General features: G+C 44.6%; 1 protein-coding gene across 2 annotated transcripts in view; it reads right to left on the bottom strand.

The window, feature by feature from the left end:
- Positions 1 to 18,400, bottom strand: part of CRYBG2 (crystallin beta-gamma domain containing 2) — a 387,765-nt gene that overhangs the window by 71,892 nt on the left and 297,473 nt on the right. The window lies entirely within an intron of this gene.

Raw genomic sequence — 18,400 nt, 5'->3', positions numbered from 1 at the left:
GTACCACTTGTGACCACAGGAGTGAACTCTGCCACAGAATTCACAACAGATAAAGTAGTAATTTATACATACTGACACATATAATATCTAGAATGTAGTTAAGTAACCTCTTTAGGACCCAGCCTATTTGTGTCTTCATGACCCAAATTTCTTTTGGAAATAAAATTAAGTGAATATGTTTTGTGTCTCTGTATGAAAAATCATGATAAATTAGAAAAGGAAAAAAAAAGAAAAAAATAGATGGTTTTGTAACTATTTTTAATTGCCTTATGTTAAAGGACATCTGTATGTAGGATCAACCTTCCTAAACTGTCTATATGGTCATTTATTTCATAGGAAGATGAGTAAAAGGATACCTTGATACCTGTAAAGCAATGTCTTAGGCTACTTTCACACTGGCGTTTTTTGCAATACATCGCAATGCGTCGTTTATGGCAAAAAACGCATCCTGCAAAGTTGTTTGCAGGATGCGTTTTTGCCCCATAGATTAACATTAGCGACGCATTGCCACACGTCGCAACCGTCGTGCGACGGTTGCGCCGTGTTGTGGCGGACCGCCGGGAGCAAAAAACGTTAAATGTAATGTTTTTTGCTGCTGACGGACTGCTTTTTCCGACCGCACATGCGCGGCCAGAACTCCGCCCCCACCTCCCCGCACCTCACAATGGGGCAGCGGATGCGCCGGAGAAATGCATCCGCTGCAGCCATTGTGCGGCGCATCAAACGCTAGCGTCGGAATCTCGGCCCGACGCACTGCGACGGGAAGATTCCAACGCTAGTGTGAAAGTAGCCTAACTCCACAGAAATCCATGCTTTTCTTATATGTAAATGGGCTGTTCAGGGCTTTGGTACGGACACAGATGATCATTTCATCTTCAACTTACTTAACTGTTCATAATAAGAGTAATTTTGACCAGGGATGCCCAAACTTTTACATGCCACTGTATATGGAGGCTATTTGGTGATTCATACTGTATATAGGAGGCTCTGTGGGGCTCACTGTATATAGGAGGCTATGTGGAGGCTCACACTGTATATAGGTGGTTATGTGGGGGCTCACACTGTATATGCGAGGCTATGTGGGGCTCACACTTTATATCGGAGGCTATGTGGGGCTCACCATATATAGGAGGTGTGACAAAATTCAAGTGTGGAGGGGAAATAAGATTCACTGAGGCTATTTGGTTCAGTGATTTGAAATCCAGAAGTTTTCTCCAGCACACTATGCGTTGAGAGGGGTTAATTGCCCATTTTTCTTAAGGGCTGATTTTATGTGGACAACCATAGAGCAAGTGGATGGTTGTCCACCTTATCTCCACCTCAGGGTGTGCTCTGGGGTTTAAATAGTTGGCCTCCTGAGGCAGTGTTCAGTATGTCTGGAGAGGCTAACCCCAGGGAAGTGTTGGTGTTTGTGCTCACCTAAACTGTGTGTTTTGTTAACACCGAGCATGCAGATCCCTGCTACTACAAGGACTGTGTTTTGTGTTACCAATTTGTTTTGTTTTAATGTTTTTGCCAAAAGGGTCATGTTTATGTTTACCTCACCTTGATTCATGCCACATCTACTATATAATTGTCTAAGGGTCACTTCCGTCTTTCTGTCCTTCTGTCTTTCTGTCTGTCACGGATATTCATTGGTCGCGGCCTCGGTCTGTCATGGAATCCGAGTCGCTGATTGGTCTCGCCAGCTACCTGTCATGTCTCTCCCTATTCCCCTGCAGTCGGCGCCCGCTCCATACTTCCCGCAGTCACCGCTCACACAGGGTTAATGCCAGTGGTAACGGACCGTGTTATGGGTAACTCACTCCATTACCGCCGCTATTAACCCTGTGTGACCAAGTTTTTACTATTGATGCTGCCCATGCAGCGTCAAAAGTAAAAACATCCAATGTTAAAAATAATTAAAAAAATAACAAATCATTATATACTCACCTTTCGCGACACTCCGGTGACCTCCAGGAGGTTCCGGTGCCAAGAATGGTATGGGAGAAGGACCTGCCATGACGTCACGGTCATGTGACCTCGACATCATCACAGGGCCTGCGCGCCTGCGCAAGAAGGACCTGCCATGACGTCACGGTCATGTAACCGTGATGTCATCACAGGCCCTGCGCGATGAATGAGAAGGATTTGCAATGACGTCACGGTCATGTGACCGCGATGTCATCACAGGTCCTGCGCGCCTGCGTGAGAAGGACCTGCCATGACGTCACAGTCATGTGACTGTGATGTCATCACAGGCCCTGCGCGCCTGCACGAGAAGGACTTGTCATGACGGCACGGTCATGTGACCGCGATGTCATTACAGGTCCTGCGCGCCTGCGCGAGAAGGACCTGCCGTAGCATCACGGTCATGTGATTGCGACGTCATCACAGGTCCTGCGCGCCTGCGCGAGAAGGACCTGCCATGACGTCACGGTCATGTGACCGTGACATCATCACAGGCCCTGCGCGCCTGCACAAGAAGGACTTGCCATGACGTCACGGTCATGTGACCGCGATGTCATTATAGGTCCTGCGCGAGAAGGACCTGCCATGACGTCACGGTCATGTGACCGAACTACAATGGGCCCTCGGAAGCTGAGTATATGTTTATTTTTTAACCTGTGACATACATGGCTGGGCAATATACTACGTAGCTGGGCAATATACTACGTGACTGGCCAATATACTACGTGGCTGGGCAATATACTGCGTGGCTCTGTGCTGTATACTACGTCACTGGGCAATATACTACGTGGCTGGGCAATATACTACGTCACTGGGCAATATACTACGTAACTGGGCAATATACTACGTGGCTGGGCAATATACTACGTAGCTGGGCAATATACTACGTGACTGGCCAATATACTATGTGGCTGGGCAATATACTACATAACTGGGCAATATACTACGTGGCTGGGCAATATACTACGTGGCTGGGCAATATACTACGTGGCTGGGCAATATACTATGTGGGCTGCGCAATATACTACGTAGGCTGCGCAATATACTATGTGGACATGCATATTCTAGAATACCCGATGCATTAGAATCGGGCCACCATCTAGTATATAATAACCAGTGAAGATCTTAAAGAGACAGTGTTCCCGTGTCTACCTCCGTGTACAGCTGAGTGAGTTGATCTACAACAAAGGCTATGTGGGGGCTCATATTGTATATTGGAGGCTGTGTAGGACTTAAACTGTATATATATAGGCTATGTGGGGCTGTATATTTGGATGCTATGTGGCCTCACACTTTACATTTCGGAGGCTATGTGGGTCTCACACTGTATATAGGAGGCTATGTGGGGCTCACTCTGTATATATGGAGGCTATGTGGGTCTCATACTGTTTGTTGGATGCTATGTGGGGGCTCATACTGTACATATTGAGGCTATGTGGGGCACATGCCGTATATCAAAGGTTATGTGGGGGCTCACACTATGTTGGGAGGTTATGTGGGGGCTCACACTGGAGAAATCTATGTGGGCACATGCTGTATATCAGAGGCTATATCAGAGGCTATGTGGGGGCTCACATTTTATATAGGGAGGCTATGTGGGGTTCATACTTTATATAGGAGGATATGTGGGGTTCATACTTTATATAGAAGGATATGTGGGTCTCATACTCTATATAGCAGGCTATCTGGGTCTCACACTCTATATAGGAGGCTATGTTGGTCTCACTCTGTATATATGGAGGTTATATAGGTTCACACTGCATATAGGAGTCTTTGTGAGGTCTCATGATGTATATAGGAGTTTATGTAGGGACTTATATTATACATATAAGTATATGTGGGGCTCATACTGTGTCTATGGAGTCTATGTGGGACTCTATATATGGAGGCTATGTGGGGCTCACAGTGTATATAGGAGGTCATGTGGGTCTCACACCGTGTATAGCAGGCTATGTGGGGCTCACACTGTATATATGGAGGCTATGTGGGGTTCACACTGCATATATGGAGGCTATGTGGGGGCTTATGCTGAATATTGGAGACTTTGAGATGAGCTCATGCTGCATACAGTGAGGCTATGTGGGGGTACATGCTGTATATAAGAGACTATATAGGGCACATGCTTTGTATCAATGGCTATGTGAGGGCTCACGCTGTATGTTGGGAGGTTATTTGGGCACTCACTGTGCATATGGAGGCTATGTGGGGCACCATATGCATATCAGAGGCTATGAGGGATCCTGCTGTATGTAATGAGGCTACAGTGGGTACGGAAAGTATTCAGACCCCTTTAAATTTATTTCTTATTAATGCACACTCTGCACCCCATCTTGACTGGAAAAAAAAACAGAACTGTAGAAATTTTTGCAAATTTAATAAAAAAGAAAAACTGAATTATCACATGGTGATAAGTATTCAGACCCTTTGATCAGTATTGAGTAGAAGCACCCTTTTGATCTAGTACAGCCATGAGTCTTCTTGGGAATGATGTAACACATTTTTCACACCAGAATTTGGGGATCCTCTGCCATTCTTCCTTGCAGATCCTCTCCAGCTCTGTCAGGTTGGATGGTGAACATTGGTGGACAGCCATTTTCAGGTCTATCCAGAGATGCTCAATTGGGTTTAGGTCAGGGCTCTGGCGGGGCCAGTCAAGAATGGTCACAAGAGTTGTTCTGAAGCCACCCCTTTGTTATTTTAGCTGTGTGCTTAGGGTCATTGTCTTGTTGGAAGGTGAACCTTTAGCCAAGCCTAAGGTCCAGAGCCCTCTGGAAGAGCTTTTCATCCATGATATCTCTGTACTTGGCCACATTCATGTTTCCTTCAATGACAAGGCTCTTCGCCCACAATTGCTTAATTTGGCCTAGGACGACTTCTGGTGGTACCAAACTCCTTCCGTTTAAGGATTATGGAGGCCACGGTGCTCTTAGGAACCTTGAGTACTGCCGAAATTCTGTTGTAACCTTGGTCAGATCTGTGCCTTGCCACAATTCTGTCTCTGAGCTCCTTTGCCAGTTCCTTTGACCTCATGATTCTCATTTGGTCTGACATGCACTGTGAGGTCTTATATAGACAGGTGTGTGCCTTTCCAAATCAAGTCCTATCAGTTTAATTAAACACAGCTGGCCTCCAATGGAGAAGTAGAACCATCTCAAGGAGGATCACAAGCAAATGGACAGCATGTGACTTAAATATGAGTGTCTGAGCAAAGGGTCTGAATACTTATGACCATGCATGATTTCAGTTTTTATTTTTTATTTAATTTGCCAAAATTTCTACATTTATGGGTTGTTTTTCAGTCAAGATGGGGTGCAGAGTGTACATTAAAGAGAAAAAAGGAACTTTTTTGAATTTACCTATGAAACAAAGAGTGAAAAATGTAAAGGGGTCTGAATACTTTCCGTATCCACTGTATTTGAGGGTTCACACTGTATATAGGAAGGCTATGTGGGGCTCACACTGTATATATGTGGATGTGGGGCTCATGCTGCATATAGGAGGCTATGTGGGTCTCACACTGCATATAGGAGGCTATGTGGTGGCTCACGCTGCATATAGGAGGCTATGTGGGGGCTCATGCTCTGTATAGGAGTCTATGTTGAGGCTTATGCATGCTGTATTTAGGAGTCTATGTAGAGGCTCACGCTGTATATAGGAGTTTATGTAGAAGCTCATACTGTATATATGAGTCATTGTGGAGGCATATACTGTATTTAGAAGGTTATGTGGGGACTCATACTGAATGTAGGAAGGTCTGTGCGCTCATACGGTATATAGGGATCTTTTTGAGGGCTCATATGGTATATAGCGGGATGTCAGCATATTTAATTCTGCTCAATATTATGTGATATAATTAATATTAATATACAAAATAAGTAATATGTTAATATTAAGCAGAATTAATTTCAGCCGATTGGTTCAGCCCTCCACAACAGTCACGGTCTCTCATGTGGCCACCTGGAAAAATTAATGAATTGCCCACTTTTTGACTAATGAGATTAAATCCCAGTCCTAACTGACCTAAAATCCAACAGTAATCCTAATTGACATTAACACCCGCTAACACTAAAGGTACCGTCACATTAAGCGATGCTGCAGCGATCTAGACAACGATGTCGATCACTGCAGCGTCGCTGTTTAGTCGCTGAAGACCTGTCACACAGACAGGGCTCCAGCGACCAATGATCCCGAAGTCCCCGGGTAACCAGGGTAAACATCGGGTTACTAAGCACAAGGCCGCGCTTAGTAACCCGATGTTTACACTGGTTACCATTGAAAAAGTAAAAAAAAAAAACACTACATACTTACATTCCGGTGTCTGGTCACGTCCCTCGCCTTCAGCTTCCCGCACTGACTGAGCACCAGCCGTAAAGCACAGCGGTGATGTCACCGCTGTGCTTTGCTTTACGGCCGGCCGGTGCTCACAGTCAGTGCGGGAAGCTGAAGGCGAGGGACGTGACCAGACACCGGAATGTAAGTATGCGCTTAGTACCCGATGTTTACCCTAGTTACCAGTGAAGACATCGCTGAATCGGCATCACACACGCCGATTCAGCGATGTCAGCAGGAGATCCAGCGACGAAATAAAGTCCTGGACTTTCCCCATCGACCAACAATCTCCCAGCAGGGGCCTGATCGTTGGTCGCTGTCACGCATAACGATTTTGTTAACGATATCGTTGCTACGTCACAAAAAGCAATGATATCGTTAACGATATCGTTATGTGTGACGGTACCTTAACACAATTTATGCCCACAGCTATCCCTTATCTACAGTGGAGAAAATAAGTACAGTATTTGATACACTGCCGATTTTGCAAGTTTTCCCATCTGCAAAGAATGAAGAGGTCTGTAATTTTTATGTTAGGTACGCTTCAACTGTGAAAGACAGAATCTAAAAAAAATACAAAACATCACATTGTATGATTTTTACATAATTAATTTGCATTTTATTGCATTAAATAAGTATTTGATACAATATAAAAACAGAACTTAATATTTGGTGCAGAAACCTTTGTTTGCAATTACAGAGGGGAGACGTTTGCACACACTGCAGCACTCCTCCATACACACCTTCTCCAGATCTTTCAGGTTTCGGGGCTGTTGCTGGGCAACATTGAGTTACAGATTCCTCCAAAGATTTTCTATTGGGTTCAGGTCTGGAGACTGGCTAGGCCATACCAGGACCTTGAAATGCTTCTTATGGAACCACTCCTTAGTTGCCCTGGATGTGTGTTTTGGGTCACTGTAATGCTGGAAGACCCAGCCATGACCCATCTTCAATGTTCTTACTGAGGGAAGAAGGTTGTTGGCCAAAATCTTAAGATACATGACTCCATCCATCATCCCTTCAATACGGTACATTTGTCATGTCCCCTTTGCAGAAAAGCACCCCCAAAGTATGATGTTTCCACCACCATGCTTCACGGTTGGGATGGTGATCTTGGTGTTGTACTCATCTTTCTTCTTCTTCCAAACACGGCAAGTGAAATTGATACCAAAAATGTCTATTTTGGTATTATATGACCACATGACCTTCTCACATCCTCCTCTGCATCATCCATTGGCAAACTTTAAAAGGGCCTGGACGTCTGCTCGCATGAACAGAGGAAATTTGAATGCCCTGCAGGATTTTAATCCATGACCGAGTATTGTGTTACTAACGGTAATGTCTTAGATTGTGGTCCCAGCTCTCTTCAGGACACTGACCAGGTCCTTTCGTGTAGTTCAGGGCTGATTCCTGACCTTTCTAAGAATCATTTTTACCTAACAAGGCAACATCTTGCATGGAGCCCCAGAGCAAGGAAGATTGAGAGCCCTCTTGTGTTTCCTCCATTTTCTAATAATTGCACCAACAGTTGTTGCCTTTTCACCAAGTTGCTTGCCTATTGTCTTATAGCCAATCCTAGCATTGTGCAGGTCTACAATTTTGTCCCTGGTATCCTTAACAGCTCTTTGGTTTTGGCCATAGTGGAGAGGTTGGAGTGTGATTGAGTGTGTGGACAGGAGTCTTTTATACAGGTAACAACTTCAAAGAGGTGCAATTAAAAAGGTAATGAGTGCAGAGTAGGAGGGTTTCGTAAATAAAAACTAACAGGTCTGTGAGAGACAGAATTCTTTCTGGTTGGTAGGTGATCAAATACTTATTTCACACAATATCATGCAATTTAATTATTTAAAAATCATGAAATGTGATTTTCTACTTTTATTTTTGATTCTGTCTTAGGCCCCTTTCACACGTCAGTGTCTCTGGTACGTGTACTGACAGTTTTCTCACGTACCGGAGACACTGACACACGTAGACCCATTCAAATGAATGGGTCTATGCACATGTCTCCGTGTTTTCACGGACCGTGTGTCCGTGTGCAAAACACAGAGACATGTCCGCTTTTCTCCGGCAGCATGTACCGCAATAAGTCCCGCACACGTGCACACGGAGAACAGTGTGCACTCTCCTCCGTGTGCACGTACCGCCGCAGGAGAGAGAGCGCTACAGTAAGCGTTGTCCCCACTGCATGGGGTGCTGAAGTCAGCATTCATTCCTTCTCCCCGGCAGCGTTTGCTGAAGAGAAGGAATGAAAAATCAAGGGTTTTTTTTTGTTTGTGTTAAAATAAAGTTTTGGGTCACCTCCCACCTCCCATCCACTGTGCGCCCGCCCGCTTGCCGAGAAATACTCACCCAGCTCCTGCGATGTATGCTCTCAACGCCGGCAGCAGGTCCTGTGTGAGCGGTCACGTGGTACCGCTCATTAAAGTGATGAATATGCGCATATATTCCTTCTCTGCTGGGGAGAAGGAATGAATGCCGGCTTCAGCACCACACGCAGGGGACAGCACTTAACTGCAGCGCTGTCTCCTGCACGGTCCGTGTGGTCCTCAGTCCGCACACGGGCGGCACATGGCTGCCGCACGTGTGCCACACTGATGTGCTACGTGAGCACACGGACACGGATAACTCCGGTACCGATTTCTCCGGTACCGGAATTATCTGGACGTGTGAAACCGGCCTTACACAGTTGAAGTGTACCTATGATAAAAATTACAGTATTCTTTGTAGGCGGGAAAACTTGTAAAATTGCCAGCGTATCAAATACTTATTTTCCCCAATGTAACTTCCCACTATTCAACGCTAATCAATTACTTTTTTATTTTTTACAATTGCAAGAAAAATTAAAAGAAAAAGGAAGCAAAGGCAGGCGGTAAGATATTTGGGGATACTGGAAGAATCAAATCGGCAATGGGAGAATCCGCAAAGGCCCTTAAAGGGAACCTGTCACCCCGTTTTTTCGATATGAGATAAAAATATCGTTCAATAGTGCTTGAGCTCTGCTTTACTTTAGTACCTTTTATATCCCCTGATTCCCCACCTTTGCAGAGAAAATACCTTATTAATCTCGCCGTTTTCGTCTGTTAATCACCCCGGTCCGATGGGTGGGGCCTAATCGCCGATTCTCCCCACCTCTGGCTTTTCACTACGAATCTTCTTCCCGGCGTTGGCGTTGTAATTTGTGCCTGTAGATTCAAGTGTCATCTCACGCTTGCGCAGTATGCTTTGACCAACTGTGGGCAAAGCATACAACACATTATTGCGCATGCGCCAGCTTTTGACGCTAACCTCTGTGCCCCGGAAGTCTGTATATGCAAATTGTTTTGTCCTGGACGCCGGAAAACTTTTCCCATCCAGGACATAACGCCGAAACCCACTGCTAGCGTAAGTTTTGTGACAATTTTGCTAATCTATCTATGTATCTATCTAATCTATCTATCTCTTTACATCTATCTCTCTATTTCTTTACATCTGTCTATCTCAATCTATGTTATTCCTTCTAACTTTCTGATTCCTTCTATCTATTTATCTATCTCATCTATCTAAGAGTAGAGTACATACTACACCATGCAACATACAATATACACCATGAAACATACACCATACAACACATACCATGCGATGTGCGACATGACATACAACATAACAAATGCGACATACGATATATAACATGCGAAATGCGCATTGTGACATACAACATTTGACATGCTACATGTGACATACGACATGCAACATACCACATGCAACATGCAACATACCACATGCGACATTGTACATGAGACATGCAACATAAGATAGGCGACATGCAACATGCTATATACTACATGCAACATACCACATGCGACATGCAACATACCACATGTGACCTACAACAGGCGACAAAAGACATTCTGCATGCAACATACCACATGCAGCATGCTACATGCGACATGAGACATGCAACATATGATATACAACATGCAACATGCTACATGCAACATACCACATGTGACATGCCACATGTGACACGCTACATGCAACATGAGACATGTGACATGCCACATGTGACATACCACATGCAACACATGACATGCACATTGCAACATGCAACATAGAACATGTAACATGCGACATACTACATGTGACATACTATGTGACATGCTACATGCAACATGCAACATGTGCATACTACATGTGACATGCAACATACAACATGCTACATACAACATACTGTACCTACATACAGAACATGCAGCATATAGTACATACATACAGTACAGACAGACATACAGTACATTAAACAGAGAGTACATACCATCACCTTGTCACCTTGATCCCCGAAGCCATTGTCACCTGTAACAAAAAATAAAATAATAAACAAACAATATACTCCCTGATCCGCACAAATCCAATTAAAACGAGTGTCCTCGACGATCTCCTGTGGAGAGCAGCCACATCAGCTGATGTGACCGCTCTCCAGGGGCACCAGGAATACAATGATGGAAGGTATTCTTCCACAATGTATTCCCCACAATGTATTCCTCCGCCCCTGTGAGAAAGTAGTCCCTAGTCTCACTTGTGGCACTGCTCACTAAAGTGAGACTTTGAACTAAGGTAACCTCAGTGATACACTGCAGGAGCCATTGTCTCCTGTCAGTGTGTCACTGGAGGTCTAAAGAGCAGTGACATCACCCGATGTCACTGTTCTATAGGGGAGATCATCGTGGGACACTCGTTATTAATTGGACTACGGCGGAAAGTAAGTATACGGTTTCTTTATTATTTTTACTTTTTTGCAGGCACTCGAGTATGGTAAGTATGGTGAAATTGAGAATAATAAAATACAGAATGGCTATGAATATCAGCCCGCAGCTGTCTGCGTAGCCTTTACTGGCTATTAAAATAGGGGGACCCCCCAAAAAATGACATGGGGGTCCCCCTATATTTTATAGCCAGAAAGGCTACGCAGACAGCTGCGGGCTGATATTCATAGCCTAGAGAGGGGCCATGGATATTTCCCTACCCCCCAGCTACAAATACCAGCACCCTGCCGCCCCGGAAATGGTACATCTGTCAGATGCTCCAATTCCAGCACTTAGCCCCTCTCTTCCCCCTCCCCTGTAGAGGTGGGATATGGGGATATAGGGGGTTAATGTCACCTTGCTAATGTAAGGTGACATTAAGCCCGGTTAATAATGGAAAGGCGTCAATAAGATGCCTATCCATTACTAATCCTATTGTAGTGAAAGTGTAAAAAAAAAATAAAGACACAGCCAGAAAAAAAGTATTTTATGATTCTTAATTTCACCATACTTACCATACTCGATCGCCTACAAAAAAAAGTAAAAATAATAAAGAAACCGTATATTTACTTTCCGCCGTAGTCCAATTAATAACGAGTGTCTCCCCTATAGAACAGTGACATTGGGTGATGTCACTGCTCTATAGACCTCCAGTGACACACTGACAGGAGACAATGGCTCCTGCAGTGTATCACTGAGGTTACCTTAGTTTAGAGTCTCACTTTATGGCAAAGCTGCCTGGGATTTTTCCCACACAGCAGTACCACCAGTCAGACTAGGGACTATTTTCTCACAGGGGCGGAGGAATACATTGTGGGGAATACATTGTGGAAGGATACCTTCCATCACTGTATTCCTGGAGCCCCTGGAGAGCGATCACATCAGCTGATGTGGCTGCTCTCCATGAGAGATTGTCGAGGGACACTCGTTTTAAATGGATTTCTACGGATCAGGGAGTATATTGTTTATTATTTTATTATTTGTTACAGGTGACAATGGCTTTGGGGATCAAGGTGACAAGGTGATGGTGAGTATGTACTCTATGTTTAATGTACTGTATGTCTGTATGTATGTACTGTATGTATGTTCTGTATGTTGCATGTTCGGTTTGTATGTACTGTATGCTGCATGTTGTATGTAGCATGTTGTATGTTGCATGTGGTATGCCGCATGTTGCATGTCACATGTGTTATGTTGCCTGTCATATGTCGCATGTGGTATGTTGCATGTCACATGTAGTATGTCGCATGTAGTATGTCGCATGTAGCATGTCACATGTTGTATGTCACATGTGGTATGTTGTATGCAGCATGTCGTTTGTCGCATGTCACATGTGGTATGTAGCATGTCGTATGTTGCCTGTCGCATGTCGCATGTCTGATGTCACATGTTGTATGTTGCATGCAGCATGTCGTTTGTCGCATGTCACATGTGATATGTTGCATGTCGTATGTAGTATGTCTCATGTAGCATGTCGCCTGTCACATGTTGCATGTCACATGTCGTATGTTGCCTGTCGCATGTCGTATGTTGCATGTCTGATGTCACATGTTGTATGTTGCATGCAGCATGTCGTTTGTCGCATGTCACATGTGATATGTTGCATGTCGTATGTCGCATGTAGTATGTCTCATGTAGCATGTCGCATGTCGTATGTTGCATGTCACATGTCGTATGTTGCCTGTCGCATGTCATATGTTACATGTCTCATGTCGCATGTGATATGGTGCATGTTTCATGTGGTATGTTGCATGTCATATGTTGCAATGTGCATGTCGCATGTTGTATATCGAATGTGTTATGTTGCATGTCGCATGTCGTATGTGTCATGTCATATGTCGCATGGTATGTTTCATGGTGTATATTGCATGTTGTATGTTGCATGGTGTATGTTGCATGGTGTATGTTGTATGTTGCATGGTGTATGTTGTAGGGTGTATGTTGTATGTACTCTACTCTTAGATGAGATATATAGAAAAAAGGAATCAGAAAGTTAGAAGGAATAACATAGATAGAATGAGATAGACAGATGTAAAGAAATAGAGAGATAGATGTAAAGAGATAGAAAGATAGATAAATAGATTAGCAAAATTGTCACAAAACTTACTCTAGCAGTGGGTTACGGCGTTATATCCTGGATGGGAAAAGTTTTCCGGCGCCCAGGACAACACAATTTGCATATACAGACTTCCGGGGCACAGAATTTAGCGTCAATAGTCAGCGCATGCGCAATAATATGTTGTATGCTTTGACCACTGTTGGGCAATACATTCTGCAGAGGCGCTAGAGGCTAATGCAATGCGCAACCGCAAAAAATGAGCGCGATCTGTGCTATTAACAGATCGAGTTACATCGGACACGCCGAGGAGCGGGGAGACAGACAGCGATTAGGCCCCGCCCATCGGACCGGACCGGGGTGATTGACAGACGAAAATGGCGAGATTACTAAGGTATTTTCTCTGCAAAGGTGGGGAATCAGGGGATATAAAAGGTACTAATGTAAAGCAGAGCTCAAGCCCTACTGAACGATATTTTTATCTCATATCTAAAAAACGGGGTGACAGGTTCCCTTTAAGGGGTTATATTGGTTTTGAACTATCTGACAGTGAGAAGCACCTCTGATCTCCTTATCAACACTGACAGGAATGAGACCATAGCTGGGAAAAGAATTTTCTCCAATCATTATGATGACTAGCACTATGATTGGTCAACCATCTTGTAACGGACTATTCACTGCAATCAGTGGGTGGGAGAGCTGCAATTGTTTCTGCAGCTGAGCTCCATGCCAGTCACCTGTCTAGGATAGCTGTTGGCTCAACGTTGTGAAAGTTTGATGCCAAGGCAAAAAAGCACTCTAATGCTAATTTGCGGTATAATCCGCAGCGTATCTTCTGCAATCTGAAACGCATGATAACTGCATGCAAATGCAGCGGTTTTTAGACGCATAAGCTAACGCATGCAGTCAAAAAAGCACAGCGTTTGCATGCTTTTTCATGCGTTTTGCATGCGTTTACATTTTTCGTGTGCATGGTGGAAAATTCTACAGGAGAAAAATCTAGATAAACAGACACCGCCAATGGGACAACAGTGGGCGTGTGTTATGGGATATCTTTATATAGACCCTTGGCCAGCTAAAATCTTCAGCTACTATATCCTGTGTCACGATGGATCTTCGCATGGAGAGCTTTTATTTCAAGCTGGATTTAAGTATAAAGCTGTTTCTTGCCTATGGGTTTGCTTGTGAGCAACGAAGAAATAGAGAAAGACAGAATAACACGGCGTAAGCGTTATTGGAGACACCCCATTATTGAAGTCCGGGAGAGCCGTGGAGCCTACCACACCCTTTACAGAGAGCTCAATGTCAACCCGGACAAATTTCCAGAATATACCAGGATGTCTCAAGAGACCTATGGGAATTTGCTTGGTCCTGTCCAAGGAGCCATCCGGAGACAGGACACCCAGCTCCGTGGAGTGATTCCAGCAGAGGAACGTCTCCTGATCACATTAAGGTATGTAATAATTTTTTCCTTTATGTGTTTAGCAAAACCCGATCATAAATATAATTGCTCGTAATTTGTTTATTTCTTTTTTTGGCAGATTCCTGGCTACCGGAGAGAGCTTATCATCGCTCCATTTTCAGTACCGGCTTGGAATTTCCACCTTGTCTGGAATAGTTGCGGAAACCTATCGGGCTTTGTGGAACGTTCTCCGGGATGAATTTATCCCCTTACCCACCACGGAAATGTGGCTGGAAATTTCTGACAAATTCTGTGGAGAGTGTGTAATTTCCCCAACTGTTTGGGAGCAGTGGATGGAAAGCACATACGGATTACCAAACCTGCCAGATCTGGATCGGAGTACTTTAACTATAAGAAATATTTTTCTGTAGTGCTCATGGCAATAGCAGATGTGGACTGTCGCTTTATCGCCGTGGACATTGGAGCTTTTGGCTGTGGCAATGACTCCCAGACTTTCAAGAACTCTGATATGGGACAACATTTGTATGGCAAAAATTTTAAATTTTCCCCTGCCATGGCCTCTCCCCAACACTTAAGGCCCACCGATTCCATTTGTTATTGTTGGGAATGAGGACTTTCAGATGTGTGAAAACCTACTGAAGCCATATTCCAGTCCGGACTTGAACCACACTAAAAGGATTTTTAACTACAGACTGCCCAGGGCCAGAAGAACTGTTGAGTGTACCTTTGGGATTCTTGTCTCAAAATAGCGCATTCTTGGGACAGCCATTAATCTAAAAATGGAGACAGTCGATGAAGTTGTCAAAGCCTGCGTGGTTCTCCACAATTACATAATGGCTAAGGAGTGACCCAACGTTGAACTGGATGAACCAGTTGCAAACCCATTGCCAGATAAACAGCATCACCCTCTGCAGTCAACTGTAGAAGTTGCCCACATGCGGGACCAATTTGCTGCCTACTTTGTTTCTGACATCGGACGTGTGGCATGGCAAGATGATATTGTGTAAAATGTTCTGTTGGGTTTGGGTCTGTACCAGTCAGGTTTTAAATGTTCCTAATGTTTGTTGTTAATAAACAACGTGTTTTGATACCTGTACCGAGTCTCCTATGTCTTTCCTCTCAAAACCACTGATGTCAGTGGTAAGGTAGTTGACGTCATTACATCCCGTGTCTCTTCTGCATTATCTATTGAACGCAGACTGAGGAGAAGATGGAGGTATAATACAAAGCAGATCTATACTCAGGTCAGGTGTCAAAAATAATGAGTTCATGATGCACAAAACCCAGCATCATGAATTCACTATTTCTGACACCTGTCCAGGTGAGTATAGATATGCCTTGTATGACCTCCATCGTCTCTTCAGTTTGTGTGAAATAGATTACGTAGACTGAAGAGAAAATGGAGGTAATACAAGGCATATCTATACTCACCATGCCATTTTTCAGAAATAGTGAGTTCAGGATGCTTGGTTTTGTGCATCCTGAATTCACTATTTCTGGCAGCTGTTCAGGTGAGTATAGATATGCCTTGTATTACCTCCATTGTCTCTTCAGTCTACATCACATAGATTAAGAAGATTGAAGAGATTATGGACAAAATACAAGTTATATTAGTTTGTGACAACTCACAGCTCCATACCAAACACAAGAAGCAAATCTGCAGTGTTCTACTTGTCTCATTCCTGGAGCTATGAGGTGACAAAAACACAAAGTGTACGGCGAAGTGTGCTTAGTTGGCACACGGTGTATGTTGCCGGCGGCGAAAAAAACAAAGAACCAAACAGTATTTGGGAGAAAAAAAATAACATTTATTTTTAACAATAAAAAAAAAATTAACTGTGGCGGCTTGGGGTAGAGTGACGGAACTGGGGGGTGTGTAGCTCTGAGGCCTGGCTGAAGACGACGCAGGAGTTGCAGGAGAAGAGGCGATTAAAGTAGTGGGGTCAGGGAGTTCAGGGATGGTACTGGAGGCATGGGATGGCAGAGACACACTGGAAGGGCGAGACAAACCTGACATCACAGGCACATTGAAAGTGAAGGAGGAGGGATTGCGATAGTCCGCAGGTTTTTTTCCCTTTTGGGGCTCTGCGCTGCTGTCTGGGGAGCCTCGGTGTACTAATGTCCTGCGGCCCGGTGATGGTGGCCGTCTTGTCATGGCCCGGGTGCTGCTGCTGCTGCATGCTGGTGGTGAAGTGCATGCCAGGGTCCATGTGCTGCTGCATGCTGGTGGTGGTGAAGGCCCTGCCAGGGTCCGGGTGCTGCATGCTGCTGCTGGTGGTGGCGAAGGCCATGCCAGGGTCCGGGTGCTGCTGCATGCTGGTGGTGGTGAAGGCCATGCCAGGGTCCGGATGGTGGTGCTGCTGCTGCAGCTGGGATCTGGTGATGGTGGCTGACCTGCTGAAAATACCGACTCTGCTGCATAGCCTGCATGTAAGCAGCATTGCAGGCCTGCATGACACTGAGCTGGGGATCAGGAGTAAGGTGTTCCGACATGCCCTTTTCAATTTGATTAAAAAAATGATGTGCTCAACTCTGGAGGTCGGTTTTCACTTGGTCAAGACTTCTGGTGATATCCTGGATAAGTGTATTCATAAGGTTGATGCCACTATCCAGTCTGTCTCCCATAGTCTTGAGTCCATCATGAAAGATCGAGCTCAAGTGCAAAAACTCGGGCATGAGTGACCTGTCCGAGGCCCTCTGCCGCTGACGGCAAGAGCCCCCCCAAAAAAGAGGCAGAGGACTGGGACAGGGGAACACGTGATGGACCAGCTTCCTGGTCTCCAGTCTCTGTTGCAGACCCACTATCTGCTGCTGCGCTGGTGGATGGCTGGGACGGGTCCGTGGCTGTTCGATGAAGGACCGCTCCAGAACCAGGGTCAAGAGTGATGCTCCAACTGCTGTGAAAAGAAAAGAAAAACATTAGTACCAAACATTTACAATAGTAAAAGCGTCAACTCCTGTGGAATAGAAAAATACAGATTAGGCAATACAACACAATCCAATACACCATAACAATACTTACGCTCTCTGGGCAAGGACCGGTTGCAAAAAATGACAGAATGCGGTGATGCTTATATTTTCAGATCCTTGCTCCAGAACCACTGGGAACCAGTCTCTCTTGACGAAGGTCCTTTTTGAAGCGATCCGTCATCGAACGTCAGTGTTCTGACTTTGAGCACTGTTGAAAAAAAAATGGTTAGACAATGCACTTTTGTCCGGGATCACACAACTGTGTGTGATGAGAGAAACTCTCAGGAGTTTCTCTCATCACACACACTTGTGTGATCCTGACCAAGGTCACTGCTGCATCACACCGCATTGCAATACTTAAGAAATGCCTTGCGGACCTGAGCTTGGGCGTCGTCCCAGCCATCCATCATCGCTTGGGCCACCTCATTCCATAGTCGCCGGATCGTCACGTTGTCCGAGTGCTGTGGAACCCGGGTGTCCCACAACGGGACTCGCTCATGGACCAGGGAGATGAGGATATTGTTTTCAATGAGGTCCTCATCCCGTTCTGAAACCTAGAAAATAAAGAAATACATTAATGTTGGAGAGATTAAAATAAGGAAAATAAAGAAAACAGAGACAGAAAACAGACAAGAATAATTTAAGGCAAGAAAAAAAAAGGAGTCAAGAACAAAAAGGCAAAGAAATAAGCAAAGTGAAGAAATTAACAGTCAAGAATAGTACAGTCAGGATACAATAAACAGAGTACAATCAGTCAGGTATACTTACATGTCACCTTGTCACCTTGCCACATGAACTTGTCCATGCTGCTCCTGCTCGGCCTCAGCTGCAGTTGAAGAACTATTCTGAAAAAGAAAAAGAAATTGTCACATGTGTAGATGTGACAGAGAATAC

Source organism: Ranitomeya imitator, chromosome 3 (genome assembly GCF_032444005.1).
Source record: "Ranitomeya imitator isolate aRanImi1 chromosome 3, aRanImi1.pri, whole genome shotgun sequence".
Taxonomy (NCBI): Eukaryota; Metazoa; Chordata; class Amphibia; order Anura; family Dendrobatidae; genus Ranitomeya; species Ranitomeya imitator.
The sequence above is the reverse complement of the archived record's forward strand: the minus strand, read 5'-3'. Positions and strand labels throughout refer to the sequence as shown.